Source organism: Elephantulus edwardii, unplaced genomic scaffold (assembly GCF_000299155.1).
Source record: "Elephantulus edwardii isolate Elephantulus edwardi_28Jun2011 unplaced genomic scaffold, EleEdw1.0 scaffold00065, whole genome shotgun sequence".
NCBI classification, from domain to species: domain Eukaryota; kingdom Metazoa; phylum Chordata; class Mammalia; order Macroscelidea; family Macroscelididae; genus Elephantulus; species Elephantulus edwardii.
The window spans coordinates 14,914,324-14,924,356 of record NW_006399815.1 but is presented as its reverse complement, the minus strand read 5'-3'; the positions used below and the strand labels follow the sequence as shown (position 1 = coordinate 14,924,356).

At 38.3% G+C, this 10,033-nt stretch overlaps 1 pseudogene; it reads right to left on the bottom strand.

Moving 5' to 3' along the window:
• Positions 1 to 218: 218 nt before the first annotated feature.
• LOC102862830 overlaps positions 219 to 10,033 on the bottom strand; it is a 43,004-nt pseudogene continuing 33,189 nt past the window's right edge.

Genomic DNA, 10,033 nt, shown 5'->3' with positions numbered 1-10,033 from the left:
GACAAGAGCATGATGTGTGAACATTCACAGACACTGATTCAGATGCCCTATATGCTTCTGTCCTTGACTAGGGTTCACCATCAACCATCTCAGGCTCCTGAGACTTCCCCATTTCTCAATTTCAGTCTTGAAGGACGACGTTGACCTTTATCGCTGATGAAAAGAAGCTCTCAAACCAAGCAGTATCAGTCTTTCCAACATTTCTGTAAACACATGGGTCACCTAGCCAGGAAAGGACAGCACCCAGTGCCCAGAATGTGGGTTTCGATGAGCTGGCAAGAGCATAGGGCCCTCTCAGAGTTTGTGTGTCAAGTCCTTGTGGCCTGTGGGAGCTGAGAGGTCACCAAGAGAAGGGATATAGTAGCCACAAACACTGCCAGCAACTGCCAGGCCATTTCCTCTGGTTTGGCATCAGAAACAAACTGGGGAATCTCGGTTTGAACAAGTGGCCTCTCAGCAGGATGAGAACTACTGGGCACGAAAGTGGATTCCTCTATAAGGACTCTCAGGCCCCTGTGGTGTGCTGGGCTCACCCCAGTCTCCATGGTAAGACACAACTGGCTTGATCTGCTTCTCAGCAAGGACTCTCAGCTGGTCTTCATTTCTTGAACATAGACATACAAGAACTGCACACAATTTTTCCAGGTCAAAGTAGATGAACCAGAGCTAGACAATGCTCTGGCAGCCTTCCACTGTGTCCATAACCCCAGCACCACCTGGAATCCTATGAGGGCTCTGTTGACAGCCACCAGCCTCAGGTACATGTTGGTGTTGGCCTTCGTCTGGTGTCTCTCAAAGATGAGGACGAGAGCTGGAGTGAAGCTGACTGCAGCCAAGAGTCATGAGCAGCACAGGCAGCCAGTGCTTCCCCAGAGTGAACCTTTGGCTGGTAGAGTGGATGTTGGCCCGCATCAGCATATAGAAAACCACAGTGAAAACTGTTTGCATCGGCTTTGAGTTGTAGATGATGTATTTCCTCCCTTGGGGCTCCAGGAGGGCACGCCCAGCCAAGTCATATACTGGTCAGCCAGGACCTGAATAGACCAGGTCTGCAGCTGCTCTTCGGCAGCTCCCAGATCAAATGAGAGGAGTGCACAGGTATTGTTGATCAAGATACCCATGAGGACCTGACCATTGTAAAGCTCTTGTACCCTGTCAGCAGTGTTTCCTCAGGACAGGACATGCCAGCCAGGGGTGGAGGCAGGCAGTGGGCTGGCTGCCCTGCCACTGTCCCTGTGTGCTTCATGGGCCAGGATAGTCTCTGGGCTTCTACTTCCTTGTCTTGGAGCTACAGCTCATTCTGGAAGAGCCAAGTCAGGTTCAATTGCCTTCCGTGTGGCGGCACTGTGGCCATTTAGGGAAGAGGGAACCTGGGGGTGCTGACACCCCCTAAATATAGGTTCTTTCAAGCCATACCTTACTTTGCACTTTTGTTATGGCAGCCCCAGGAACTAAAGAGGAGGTATGTTAAAAGGTCTTGATATCAGGGAAACGCCAGAGCATATGGAAATCTGCAGGGCATACTAGGTGTACAGATGCTTAAGAAACAAGGTATTTTTCTCCACAACTAACAGAGTCTTTCCCTAGAGCTCATGTCCGGAACTTAGATGTCTAGTCTCCTAAACTGTAAGAGATTAAGTTTCTATTTCTTAAAAAGCAAACCAAATCTACAAAGTAATCCAACAAAACATGGAAATTATCAAATAATTGCATTAGTATAAATTACAAATAAAATCAAGTTGAAAATAATAATAATAATAATTAATAATAATAAATGTTGTAGCACTGTATCTACAGGGAAATACAGGAAATTCAAGCCAGTTTCAGAAGAGGATGTGGAGCAAAGAATATCACTGCTGATGTATGATCTATCTTTGCAGAAAGAAGAGACTACCAGAAAGATGTCTCTGCATATTTTATTGATTATACAAAGGCATCTGGCTGTGTGGATCATAAAAAATTGGCAATTAAAAGAATGTGTGGATCATAGGAAATTATAGCAATGAAAAGAATGACAATTACACCAAGAGGTTTCCAATCTAACAAATTTAGTGGATAATATGAGGCTTAAAATCAGGAAAAGTATGTGTCAGAGTTGTATCTTTCCATCATACTTATTCGATGTGTATGCTGAGTGAAAAAAGAACCTGGAACCCTCAAATGGATGAAAATGATGTAGGCTTGAGTTCAGAGGAAGACTTATTAGCAACTTGAAATATGCAGATGGTGCAACCTTGCTTGCTGAAAGTAGAGGGCTTGAAGCACTTGCTGAAGACTATAAAAAACTATAACATCCAATGTGGGTTATGCCTCCATAGAAAGAAAATAAAAATTCTCACAACTGTACCAAAAAGTGACATCATGATAAACATAGAAGATGGAAGTCCTTGAGGATTTAATTTTGCCTGAATATACAATCAGCATCTGCAGAAGCATCAGTCAAGAAATCAAATTATCTATTTAGCAAATTTTCTCAAAAGATCTCGTTAAACTGTTAAAAAGTGAAGAGATAATTTTGAACAGTAAGACGAGTCTAAACTAAGACATGGTCTTTTCAATGCATGTGAAAGCTGGACAATAAAAGGGAACATAGAAGAGCTGATGCCGTTAAAGTATAATGTTGGAAACAAATATTGAATGTACAGTGAACTTCCAGGACAAGCAGCAAATATATCTGGGAGGATGTATATTCTTAGGAGAAGGATGCTGAGACTTCATCTTACATTTTTATCAGTAGGCATCAGTCCTTGAAGAAGGGCATCATGCTTGTTAAGATCAGTGAAAAAAGTATGAGATTCTCTATTAAGTTATTGACACAGTGGTTCCAATAATGTGCTCAAACATAGCAATGATTGTGAGGATAGCGTGGAATTTCACAGTGTTTCATTCCATTGTACACGCGGGTCAGTATGAGTTGTAACCAACTCCAGGACACCTAACAATAATTAAGATTCTCATAAAGGCATCACATCTCCTAAGAACACATTGCTATATTTTACACGTATACAACATGGAAAGCGCATCTGTATTTGTTCAAGTTCTGAGGTCTTCTTGGCTTACATGTTTGTAAATTACCTCCAAAGTATCTACAAAGTATCTGAGAGGGGAGTATGTTCTACTGACAACTATTGTAACTGTCTAACTCAACATTTTACCACAACATACAAACAGTGACTCAGAGTAAAACTGTAAAGTCCTTGATGATGATAATCCTTTCACAGTAGGGCTTTCTCTTGTATATAATTAACACCTCAAGATACTATCTATTTCAACATGCACAGAATTCTCTCATGGGGAAAAAAGCATCCAGATGGAATGGGGAATACACATGGGGGGAAAAATGTGAGGACAAACGGACACTCCAACAAACATTTTAAATTATTTACACCGATGTGTTTCAATTTGTGGGCCAGACTAAAGATAGTATTACTTGTCAAATAAAAGTGAAAACTTAGCCAAAATGTCTAAGATCAATTTATACATCATATTTCTAGGTGTGCAGTTATTAAGCATACCATAGGAGCAACAGTTTATGTGTAAGCATACTCCCTATACCAGCTGTACAATTGTCTTAATTGACACTAATTTTCCTCTGATTTCTGTATCATTTGTTTCCTTTAGTGGGGAACCAACAGAATTTGCTTTCTGTATCAAAGAACTGAGGACAGTAAGAAGAGGGCCCTCTTTGGTTTGCAAATATGAAAAATTTCAGATAGATTCCTAATCTATCTGCAAAATACATTTTGTGATATCATTATTTACATCTTACAGGTAATTTACATAGTTATGTCTATGAGACAGAAGTAGTCTTAGGCAATATTATTTTAATATATGCTTTCTTTAAATTCTCATTTGTTGTGAGTTAGGAAGGGATAATACTTAGAATTCAGAATTTACATGGAAATTATCTAGTATTGACCTCATATTCCTGTGAAGGTTTGATAATCACAGATTTTCGTAAGAACGCTATTTCTTTTAAATATTGTTCATTTATAGCAAGTTAAATATTATCTCATAAAATATAAAGACATAAAATAATATAAAAAAATAAGAAAAAAACACCAGATACTGATCTAGTCTTTTATTGACCAATGCTACAGAAGGATTTTGTTCCTTACTTCTAAATGTTTCTAAAACACTTAAAATAAAAAAGTTCAAAGAAGTGATTTTAAAAGTACCTGGGAAATGATGAAGAAATATTTTAAAAGTGGTATCTTACTGATGAATTTCAATGTGTTTTAAAATCATACCCTTTTGAAAATCAGGATTGTTTTGGAAACTAGGTGTAAGGGAATTGAAAGTCTTCGATATGAAGAAATCAATGGAGCTACACTTCAAAGGTTTTTATGGAAAAGAAGACACATTCAAGGACGTAATTATTATATGAGATTTTGATTGACTGCAACGCACCACTATGTGGTAAGGTCTGCCTCTCCTGAAAGAAGCATTTGTTTTATGTAGCTCCTTAACCGCTCCTCCTGAAAATCTCAAACCTCTCTGAGGTTATTCTATAAGGTAAGATGTTTCTCAACAGTGAAAAATGTTTCATGCCTATTCTCTTGTTTGTCAAAGACAAGAGGATACATTTTGAAAAATCTACTTTCTCTCCTGATGTTGAAGCCAGATACCAATGGGATATGGGAAATTCAATTCCATCCCAGAGGTTTTTGAACTTGAAGGCCTGTTCTCAAGATCAGTGCCTGGGACTTTTCAATACTTTGTGAGATATTTCGTGTTTGCCACAAGTTATGGTCTCTTATGTCTGAAGTGGATGTTTGAGGAAGCCAGAGGGATGTGTGTGGCAAACTGAAAGCCTGAGTTGCCTTGCTTCCCATAGTCATTCTAGCAGTTAGCACCATGCTTGTCACACAGGAGGAGTGTGTCGGTAATAAATGAGTTTATTTATCTCCTGCTGACAATACTAGGAGTTACAAACTGTGAGCATCATTAAGTATACCCACACCATATTTATTGCCTCTCCGGAGTCCTGGGCCAAACATAAATTTAATACGGAGAGCAATCTGGATTTCAATAAGAGTTTCGTGAAAATCATGTAAACAGCTGGAAGCTCTTGAAATTATAAAAAGATAATTATATTTCTAGAATTAGTTTATACTGTGTACAGACTTAAGATAACTAGCCACTTTGTTACAAGTGCTGTGGTAGGGTCACAGCAACTTTGCAAAATAGTAAATGGGAAAATGAAATGATGATGATGTGGAGAGACCATTCAACAGCGACTGCAGTGACTTCTGCTGGGAAGCACACATCAGGCTCCGGAAACTGTGCTAACTCTTGTGAAGCTCCATATGCTTTCTTTTAACTAAACTTTCTACTTTAGAATAATATGAGACTTACAGAAAAGTTACTATGATAGTACAGAGAATTCCTGTGTACCCAATACCATTTCCTCTGTTGCTAACATCTTGTAAATTTATCAAAATTAATTAACCAATATGAATACATTATTATTGACCAAATCCCATACTTTCATATTACATCAGTTTTTCTCTAATGGCCTTTTTTTTCCTGTTTTGTGATTTCATCCATGATATTATATGTAATTTAGTCATCAAGTCTCCTTAAGTACTTCTGGATATGGCAGTTTCTCAAATATTCCTTGCTTTTTTACAACCCTGAATACTGAATTTTTATTTGTAGTGTATGTTTTGTACAATGTCCTCAATTTTGGTCTCTGGTGTTTGACTTGTAGTTGTTATGTGCCGTCAAGTCGCGTGCAACTCAGAGTGACCCTGTATACAACAGCCTTAAACTCTGCTCTGTCATGTGCCAATCTCATTGTCTCCTACACACTCATCCCGATTACCCCAGTCACTGAATCAATCCACCTCATAGAGGGTCTTCCCCTCCTGCGCTGTCCCTCTACCCTCCCAAACATGATGTTCTTCTCCAAGGACCGGTCCCACCTTAAAAGTATGACCAAAGTATGTCAGACGAAGCCTTAGAATCCTTGCCTCCAAGGAGCAGCCGGTTTAACCCTCTCTAGGATGAATCTGTTTGTTTCCAACACCAAAGCTCAAAAGCATCAATTCTCATTCTATCCTCCCTAGTCATTGTCCAGCTCTCTGACGCATAACAAGTGATAACAAGGACCATGGCCTGTATCAGACACACCTTAGTCTCCAGAGTAGTTAGATTGAACATATAGGTTTTTGGGAAAAGACTATGATTTAGGAAAGTATAAAGAAAAATTAAAAGAAGCTGCTACCATGATCTAGGGAGTGAGGAGAGTAAGAAAAAAAGTCAAAAAGAGCCTGCTTACATACAAGTTCTCATTCTAGTATTCTGGTTTACATAGTTGTTGTTATGTGCCATCGAGTATGGTTTACATAGACTTGTCGGCATATACTAGAAAAACATTTGTTAAAGTTATGAGAAACATCAAGGGCTTAGTATTAGCAGGGTAGTGTCTTAACATGTAAGAGGTATTGTCTTTTTTTTTTAAGAGGTATTGTCTTAACAGCAAAAGACAACACAGAACTAAGACATTTCTTCAGTACACAAACAAAACTGAATAAAACTGGGTCACACGCATGCATGACAAAGAATTACCTGAGCAAACAGTGACCTAAAATAGTAATTTATGTTGTAGTATGAGACTGACATCAGGGTTGGGGTAACATTGAGAAAAATTGGATAAATTATGTATACTGCATTGAAACAGATGAGGGAGAGAACAATTTAAAAATGCTATGTGATAGGGTATTATGGTTATCACAAGAGTCCATAATTAAGGTTGCATAGTGGAGTGTACTCGGGGTGGTGGTGGGGCCATGTAGGGGGATTGTACACCAAGGAAGAATTTTTCTTTTACTTTTCAAAGAGAGGAGCGAACTGGGGTAAGGGGTGGGCATAGAGAAGAGTGCAACAATAAATGAATGGAAATCCAAAATCTCTGTAAATGTTCATTAAAATTAATAAAATAAAATTAAAAAATATAAAAAGAGAGTCAATCCAAAACAAGACCAGTGTTTCTATGTATGAGCCGGTATCCCATAATGAGTCTTGCCATGTCACGACCTCCCAGACTCCTTGCACCTGATTCATCTTGAAATCATGTGCTTGTGCAAAAGAGGAAGAGGAGTTGTAGAAATCTGACCAAAGTTGTGCAAATATTACGCTTCTCTCTTATCTCCTCCCCCCTGAAAAAACACCTCTCCTCATGGGAAACAACTCTAGAAAACTCTGAGCTTATGTTTCTCAAACTGACAAACCTGTTCTCCTCCAAGACCCTGCTTATTCTCCTCCTGCAGGATTTTCTCATCTTCTAATAACCCACTCCTTGCTTATTCTCTAGTAAATCTGTGAGCTTGACTCCATTTGTGAAAAGAATCATTGAAGAAGCTTAATATTACCAGTCAAAATCAGGCCAGGTGCCTACTGTGGAACAGACCATCAACTGCATGTGTGCAACTTCAAATTGAAGCTGATGAAATTTCAAACTAGTCCACAAGAACCAAAATATAACTTTGAGTTTATTCCACAAGAATTTATAAATCATCTATAGAAGAGGTTTGAAGCATTTAATATTAATATTCAAAGGACAGATGAGTTATGGGATGATATTAAGGATATCATCTATGAAGAAAATGTTGTTATCAAGACAAAAGAGGAAGAAAAGACAAAAATGGATGTCACAAGAAATTGAATATTGCACTAGAGCATCAAGAAGCCAAAACAAAGAAATGAATAGAAGATTTCAAAGACAAAGAAAAGCATAATATAATATGCAAAGCCCAGGAGTTGGAGAATAAAAGGGAAGAACTAGCTAGGCATATCTAAAGTTGGAAGAATTGAAAAGCAAATTCAAGCCTTGAATTGCAATACTACAAGATGCTATGGACAAAATCACAATTAATCCAGGAAGCGTCAAAAGAACATGTAAGGAATACAATCACTGTACCAAAAAGAAATGTTTGACACAGAAAACTTTCAGAAAGTACCACCATATGAACAAGAGTCAATGGTATTGAAGGAAAAAGTTCAAAATGACTTGAAGGCATTAGAAAAAAAAAAGTCAAAGAAATCAATGGGATACCATTTGTCATGTTTCAAGTAAGAGTTGCAGCCCAGGATACACTTAGCAGTCCTTGCTAGGAAATTTAGAGGACAGTATCTCACAAACTGACTAGCAGAGATCTGTTTTTGTTCTCATTTCCGAAAAAGGTGATCCAATAGAATGCGAAATTACTGAACAATACCATTAATATTACATGCAAGTAAAATATTGCGGAAGCTCACAAAAAATGTCTAAAAAATTTCTAGAACACTACGTATAAAAAAGCCAGTAGTTCAACCTGGGTTTAGAAGAAATCATAACACTAAGGATATTATTGCCGATGTCAGATGGATCCTAGCTGAAAGCGGAGAGTACCAGAAGAATGTCTATTTGTGTTTTATTGTCTATGCAAAAGCATTTGACAGCATGGATCATGACAAACTATGGCTAACATTGAGAATAATGAGAATTCCAGAACACTTAATTGTGCCCTTGTGAAACCTATACCTAGGCCAAGAAGATTTTGGAATGAAGCAAAAGGATACTGCATGGTTTAAAATCAGGAAAGGTGGTATTCTTTTTCCACATCTATTAAATATGTATGCTTAGCAAATAATTTGAGAAGCTACACTATATGAAGAATGTGGCATTAGCATCAGAGGAAGACTCATTCATTCATCGACAAGCTGCTCTGTGCAGATGACACAAACTTGAAAGTGAAGAAGATTTAAAACACTTAATGCAATGGATCAAAGACTTCAACATGGATTGCATCTAAACATCAAGAGTATCAGGATAGATGGAGAAAAGATTGAAATTGTCAATGATTTCATCTTACTTGGATTCACATCAGTACCCTTGGTACCAGCAGTCAGAGGATCAGGAGACATTGCACTGGCAAATCCACTGTCAAGGATTTCTCCAAATTACTGAGGAGCAATGATGTCAGTTTAAAGACTAAGGAAGGTGCACCTGATTCAGACGAGGGTCTTTTCAATCCTTTGCTATGCATATGAGAGCTGGACAATTAATAATGATGATAGAATAAGAATTGATGCCTTTGAGTTGTGGTGTTCGATAATAGCATTGATATTCCAAGGACTACAAAAATACCAGGTATATCTTAGAAAAAGTGTAGCCTAGGAGACTCTATTACTTACAAAGGGATATCATGCCTGAAAAGGTGGAGGACCAGCCAATGAGAAGAAGGCTCTCTCAATGAGATGGACTGACATGGTGACTGTAGCAATGGGCTCAAGCATGCCAGAGATGATGAGGATGGCACAGGGTAAGAAAGTTCAGATTTGTTGTTTACGAGGTTGCTATGAGTTGTATTTGACTAGATGACACCTAATAACACCATTACCAGCAATAATAAATCTGTCTCTTTCTTTCTGCAAAGCTGTCTGACTTTCTAGTTAGTCACTATTTAAACACATCATCAGGCAACAGTTTTATTTTTTAAAAAATTATCAATTCATGCTTTTGAAACATCTTCAATTTTTATCTCTACAAGATGCTCTCCCTGTATTCTATATTCCCTGTCCTATGCCTAGAAACAGCCATTTCTTTCAAGAACATTGATTCTTTTAACTGAAGAAAAGTATTAGAAACCATGATCTAAGTCCTGAGTAGGCCTGTTTACACTGAGGTATCATCATTTTTAGACTTCTCCGACCCCATTTAATTTTTTTTTAATTTCTAGGCTTTCTTAGCCAATAAAGTAATTCATGCAAACTAATCCATGTTTGTGTGTGTGTGTACACATAAATATATACATATATAGTTATATGTCGTTTATATACAATTATTTTATCTTGTTGTTGTTGTTGTTATGTGCCGTCGAGTCGCCTACGACTCATAGCGACCCTATATGCAACAGCCCCAAACTCTGCTCTGTCCTGTGCCAATCGCACCGTCTCTGACACTCCCATCCCAATTATCCCAGTCACTGAATCAATCCACCTCATAGAGGGCCTTCCTCTCCTGTGCTGTCCCTCCACCCTCCCAAGC